At 38.5% G+C, this 7,270-nt stretch overlaps 1 pseudogene; it reads right to left on the reverse strand.

Annotated features, from left to right (window-relative positions):
- Positions 1 to 1,092: 1,092 nt before the first annotated feature.
- The window catches only part of LOC145501434 (uncharacterized), a 6,603-nt pseudogene continuing 425 nt past the window's right edge, over positions 1,093 to 7,270 (reverse strand).

The following is a 7,270-nucleotide window of genomic DNA, read 5'->3' on the forward strand; positions in this document are numbered from 1 at the left end:
TAGAGACAATTTTACTTTTTTAGATCTGTATTAAATGTTTTTTAAAGAAGTATGAGCACAGATCGCTCCAACAGTTTTATTTACAATTATCTACAATCGTGGACAAAAGTCCTTGGGACACTTATGTAATGTAATGGATTATCTGTGTTTTAGAAGTATGAAGAAAACGCTGCTATATCCTTTATAAACGGGTTGCTGTCCCCCCTCCCCCCCAACACAATGTTGAAAATCAGGTAAAATTGCACGTACTAGTTTTCAACATTGTATGGGGGGTGGGGGGTGAGGTTAGGCAGGTGAAGTTGTATTTGCGCCTGGCGTGTATACAAAAGCGCCAAAAGTGCCAATTTGTCCCAAGACTTTTGTCCATGATTGTAGGTCGTAAACTTCTAAACTGTGTGCAATTTATGAAAAGCTTTCCCTGTTATTCAGTTAATATAGTTAATATTAGTAAACTTTTCCCATTTTTGTGAGAAAAAAAACATCAAAACACTGATCAGTGGAAATCAAGCCTAAAAACAGAAATTAAATGAGAGCGTTTCTTTTATTTATTATTTCTTCCAGTACGCCCTAAAGGATACTTTGAGAACTAAACATGGTGACATTTTGTCACCAACACTCTAAGTGAGACCAGAATCCTTGATTTGTACCCGAGACAACAATCACGTTATACTGAAACATTATTTTTATCGTATATAGTGAAAGGAACATTCAAATTATATTTTATTGCAAGTTTGTGCCACTTCAAAAAATCCTGATTTTGGTTTAATATGTCACTTATCTTGGTAATGCCGGTGTCATATGCATACCAATTTTGATAAAAAAAGACAGGTCTTTTTCCTACAAGAATTTTCCTGTTATTCCACACTATTTTGTTTTTAGGATTTGTTTTGGAATCGGTGCCCGTTGAGATTTTGAACTCGCACCAATAATCTAACATTTTTTTATAAAAAATGTGGGAAGCTTATCATCAAGGTCTAGTATACTTGTTGCAGAGTTGCGTTCTGTCAGGAAGGCGAGACCACCGTGTTGGTGCAAGAGCTGGTTAGGAATTATTTTTCAGGAGGCTTGTGGCTCGTTTTGAATTCTGTTGATTCAAATTATTTTGAGCGCTTTTTCTATGATCTTGAAATCACACATTTTCAATCCGCCATCTTTCTCTTCTCCGACTATGGTATTTCTTTTGATTTTAGGGGGCTTCCCTCCCCAAATAAAGTTGAAAATTAGCTTATTTATTTCTTGAATGTAGGGATCTGGAATGGGGAGCACAGAAACTGAGTAAAGTAATTTAGATATCCCAAGTGTTTTGACTAAATTAATCTTTCCATGAAGAATTAGATTTCTCCGTTGCCAAGTGTTTAGCGTTTTCTCGAGGTTAAGTATTTTTTCACTGAAGTTCAGTCTGTTAGCACTTTCTTTGTTGTAAGAAAAGAAGACACCAAGGGCACTGATAGGTTCTTTTGGCCACTTAAAACCAGAAGGTTCATCTGCTCTGTCTTTCCATTCGCCTAACCACATTGCTTCAGTTTTAGTGGTGTTTATTTCTAGGCCAGAATGCTCTTTGAAATCATTTAACACCCTCAATAGACTCGTTTTGGAGTCAAGGTCATATTGACTTATTTTAAGCTCGTGCTTGTTGACTTGGATACCTTCAGTAGCGGGACCATTTTTTATGGATCTAGAGTGAAGTTCTATGCTGAGAACAAAGAGGACGCCAGACAACGGACAACCTTGTCTGACCCCCCGCTGTAGGGAGAAAAAAGTTGAAGCATGACCGTTATTGAGAACACAGCTAGTAACATTATAGAAAATTTTTATCCAATTTTGAATGTCATGGCCGAAGTTAAAGAGCAGAAGTGTTTCTAAGAGATAGTTCCATTCAGTGGAATCGAACGCTTTTTTGCAGTCCAAGAAAATGGCAATACCTTTTTGATTTAGCTTATCTGTGTAATGTATTAAGTTGTAGAGTAGCCTTACATTTTCACCAATGTAGTGGCCTTTAAAGTGGCTGAACACAGTTTTTGATACCTGTGTTTCCTCCACCTTTTTCTCTAAAACCCTTGATCCCTCGGTCATCAAATATGGCAGCAAGCAAGTTAACAACACAAACTTTGTTTTTTGATGGTTAAGCTGACGTATGTGCCGTTGCCATGGCACCATGAATAAATTTAAACAGGCCTTTGAAATCAGTTTTGTTTATTTGCAGAAAATCTAGTCATTAGATTTCCTTTATAATTTGCATGGAACAAGCTTGTAACGATTCTCACAAGTTAACACCATTTTGCTAATAATTTATCAGAGAGATCTTTAATTATCCCTTGTCGAAGGTTCACTGGAATATCTAGAGTTTCCTTTGTTACAGTTGAATTATTTTCAATACTTCAGTTACTTATTTCCTAAAGTATTTTTGTGCCAAATTTTGTGAAATTCTAAAGAGTGGTTCTCGAGAAAAAGGCGTATTTCCAAGAGTGCAATTTTTCATTTAATTGCAATCTTTTGACTTACTACGCATGTGCTGCATTTAACTGGGTTCTTTCGGTAAGAAAGAAAAAGCTGAGAATTGCTGGGCTCTTTGCATCATTACCTTTTCTAACATATCTTTGTAATAAAAGACTAAAGCCATCAATACACTGCGTTCAATTATAGAGGAAAATAACACAGATACTGCGGGTGTTGAGTAAATAAAATGATCGCTCTATTGACAGCATGTCTGTTTCTTGCAATCCTTGTGCATGTGCTGAATTGCATCAGCAAAAGCACACGCAAAAACTGTGTTTGGCCACCTTAACATAACCAGTTTGATTGGGGTTCATTAACACTGGCAAGACTTTCAATTCTCTTGGCTATAACTTTAGGGAGAATCTTGTAGTTGACATTCAGAAGTGGGATGGGCCTTAGATTTTCCAGAATAGTTTTATCCTTTGATCTCGCATCCTGCACTTTTTTATCACTTCAATCGAAGTGATAGTTTCATTTGAAGAAAGCGACCACTGTTTCGGGGCTCTGTGCGAAGTCATCACTACAGTTCACGAATTCTGGCTTCTGGTTGCTCAGAGGGGCAGCTAAAATCGAAGAACACTTTGACATCCTTGTCTTTGTGGGTTCTTTCCCGTACGAAATTCTGTGGCCCAAATGAACCTAAATTGGGCCCAATTAAGGGCTTAAATCTGCAAAGAGAGACTCGAGGGCGACCAAAATGAGCCAAACAGCAAGGGGCAAAGAAATTTGGGTTGATTTTTAGGCCATCGACCTCACGAGGAAGAGCCATAAAGCAGCCAAATTTTTTAAGGTTGCAAATTTGGCTGCGCTAATGAGCCTCGTACGAAGCAAAAATTATTTGGCTGTAATTTTGGTCGAAAGTCTGCTGTGCTTAAACAAAAGCTGCTCTGAAGTATCTCAGGTCAAATACATTGTGACAGAAATAGTATCAGAAATCACCGGACTTAAAAAAAGACATAAACTTTACTGAAACATGGTACCTGATCAATTATGCATATACGAGCCAAAACCATTGTAATAACAAACGGTTATCTTCAAGGCCTGCCAAGGAAATATGTTACTTTGCGCTGTCGAGTTATCTTTAGTTCTGTCGTTTTGATAAAAATGATTGGTATTCGTATATTGCCAAAATGCTGTTTCAAAGTCCTTGTTTATCCGTCTGTAGCGCTAAATACGTGACAACTCCGCGATCTCGTTCCCAGAGCCCATGTTACCCGTACTCTTATATCCAGGGCTACGCCGCAAATAAAATGATAATAAATTTGTCTAACTTCACCAACTTCCGTTGACGTTATTGTCTTCCTCTGACTCGCACTAGAAAGCCTTTAGTTAGCAACTCAATGAGCACGCAACCAGAGAATCAGAAAATCAGAAGATTGAATCGATCATCATCACTTTATTCACATGAGAGCAAACACTGAGTATTTACATAGTGGACGATAATCAACTTTGATTTTATTTGGAAATTCGCTAACATAACGCTGCTGGACAGTGCCATCTGCACCAACTATTTCCACGTACAAACAGTTTCTACATATATCTTTGACATCAATAGCATGTAAGATACCTTCATCACGCGTGACTGCAGTAACGTGTGTGGATGAAGGGTCATAACGTGCACAACATTCCAAAGGATAAATGAATGCTATGTTTTTCACTTCTGCTCCTAAACTAACCTGACAAAAACACTTAAGGTAATTCCTCTGAAATAAAAGTGACAATAGATTCCCGTTCAAACTTTGTCCACTGAATATTTATCATATGATAACTTCAATTTTGAAATAAAAAGGGGGGGTGCCCATGCTCATTAAGGAGCAGTGAGGCAATGAAAATGCCCCATTTTGGCATTATTTAATGCTTATTATAAGAACGCATTCCCAGTAATTGTAACATGTTTGTGAGCCCGGGCTCATAAGGCGCATTAAACTACAGTCAGTACATTGTTTTGGACACAAATAAACGTTTTAAGTTTGATTCAGACAGAAAGCTAAATCCTTGGTTAAAAATTTGAACTAAATTTCTTGACGTGGTTACCGACTGCCAAATAGAAAAGACCACCGTGTATCTGCTATTTTTCTTATTTATTCAATTTTCAGCAATAGAAATTATATCAGTCTTTTCTCATGCAAAGCTTACGATTAGTTGACTACAATGAGTGGAAAAAAAATTGGGGTGCCCGTGCTCGTTGGTGAGCTAGAGCCATTTTTCAACTGACAGAGCTCAATATCAAGGCAAATCTGTCATGTTTTCAGTGTGCGCGTGCATGAGCGTGCGCTAATGACGCCATAAATTATGCACGGTAAGGATGCGCAATGCAAATGTGAGGAATGACCTTAACTTGTCCAAAAGCATAAGACTGTTGTGAGGAATACTTCACTGTCGAACAGTTTCTCCTGAACATTCCCTTGTAGTCCAAACCATAAATCAAAGTGTTGTTAAACTCTATATGGTTGAATGCGTTCACTTCGGCAGTCGTGGGCACGTGACCGATGAACATTTCAAGGGATTTAAATTCCATGTCATTCAGTGTCTTCCAGTAAAACGACCCCAGCAAGAGAGGGTGTGGCAGAATTTCTTGTTTTCGTTTGGGTTTGTTGGGATACAATAAATTGTCATACAATTTCTCTCCTTCAGACCCTGGGGATATACATTGTTCTTTAAGTTCTGGTAATGTTTGGGTAGAAGATACAGCTGTTAAAATTTGACTGTCAATAAATTGTGTTCCATGAATAAGTCTTAAGATAAACCCATTTTTGTCCTCGAACGAAAAACAGCTATGGGTGTACATGGGCCCAAGGTCTCTAAGATTATCCACTAGATGAAGGAGTTGATGAATAGTTAGAGTTTCATATCGTTCTTTATAAAGTTTTGTAAAATTGTGACAAAATTGTTCTAGAAGTTGATCTGGTATTGCAAGTTGCGCTTCTGAAATGGAATCTTGTAATAGCAGGTAGATCACACGTACAAAGTAAAAGTAGTGTTCAAAATATTTGTCAGGTAGCAAACCATACAGTACAGGAAGTTCATTGGCCTTCCAATACTTTAAATGTTCTGAGATGGATCGCAGTAGTCTAGTTATGTCGAGTGTTGGCGAGATGTTTTTTAAACGGTGATCAACCACGCTGACTGAATTGTACAAACTGAATTCTTCCTTTGAGTGGGTACTGCTGAACCACAAATTGAGCAAAAGTTTTTGTGCCCCAAGGAGTACACCATGCATGTAATCAATAGCTCTTCCACGTATGATATCATAGTACTTAAGAGTGGAAAGCCAGCTGAAACCCTTGACTCCAATAACAACATACCTCAATTTTCCTGCCATCTGTTGAAGCATGGCATCTTTTGCATGCTGTAATGTCAATTCATTAGTTCTTAGTGGTCCTTTGGGGTCCTCTTCATTGAAAGGAAAGGCTCTTGCATGTCCATGTTGTCCAGTTTTCACAGTTTTCCCAGGCTGGAGACATTTCCAGCACCTGTATTCCCCGTTGTACTGCATACTGTTACATATAAGGCATTGAGCGGGCAAATCACACGTACATGCTAGAAGCACAGCCCTACAATCAAGCTTTCCTCTCCATGGTGACTCGAATTCAACACCTGACTCAAGTTCCTTAAGGGCACTCATATGTGGCCTAAGAAATGTCCACATTGCAGGTTTCTTTTCACCGAACCACAAACCAGCAAATAACATGTTTTCCCTTGCCATTTGTTTGCTGTATTGGAGCTCATTGATAATATAACAAAGAGGCCAAATTGACACTTTTGAGGATTTGAAAACAGGCACACCATCTGAGTTCATTAAAAACGAAATGTTGTCTCCAGAGCTTAAAAACCCCTTTGCAGATAGCTCTTCATAGAGCTTTCCATCATATGTCTTCAACATTATCTCTGACTTTCTTCTTTCTTTTAAACCAATACTGTAGATCTTCATAGAACGTTGGTCTTTTGAAGAAAGTTTTCAACTGTTGTAAAATTGGAATTTCTACAAAGTATGCGATTGAATTTTTCTCTGTCAGATCATGGAGGCATCCACCGTTGGGACACACAGTTAATGTTTTTGTCTCAATATATTGCAAGCAAAAAGAACAGTAATAATGTATACAAAGTGGATTTTTAAGCTTCTTGAAGTAGTTTTTAAACTTACTCACTGTATTTGGACGACAGTGCGAAGATGGAAGTACCAAGGAGATGAGGGACAACAAATTTCCAATTGCTTCAGTAGGAAGATTGTGTTTTATAGAAAAAAGAGCAAGGAGAACCATTATGGTACCTAATGCAACTGTAGATGTGGGATACAAGGGCTTCTTATCAGTGTCCTCGGGAACATTGCCTTCCTCTGTTTCTTCCTCTGACAAAATTGGCTCCATAAGAGTGTCATCGCTACCCACATGTTCAGCACCATAGGTCATACTTTCGCTAATTTCAGTCATTTCATCATCGTATGCGTCGAATATTCCTTCTTCATCTCGTAGTCCTTCTTCTATTTCATTCACTAAAGCTGTAAGCCTGTCATCCCACATGGCATCCTCATCTTGATCGTGTTGATTTGTCAGGGCTGACAGAGTCGACTGAGTCGGATTAAGCCAGTCGGTAATCACTTCTACCATAGTTTCATCTTCCAAGACGTCGTCCCATGAATCTGCCAGTCTAGGCCACTTATTCTGATCCATGCTTTGCAACAGTGTTTCGCTCTCAGTCCTCTCAGTGGTTGATGAACATGAAGATGATAAATCGACCTGACCCTCTTGGCAGGCAGTTGGCAAATCAGAAAAAA

Source organism: Orbicella franksi, chromosome 10, assembly GCF_964199315.1.
Source record: "Orbicella franksi chromosome 10, jaOrbFran1.1, whole genome shotgun sequence".
NCBI classification, from domain to species: domain Eukaryota; kingdom Metazoa; phylum Cnidaria; class Anthozoa; order Scleractinia; family Merulinidae; genus Orbicella; species Orbicella franksi.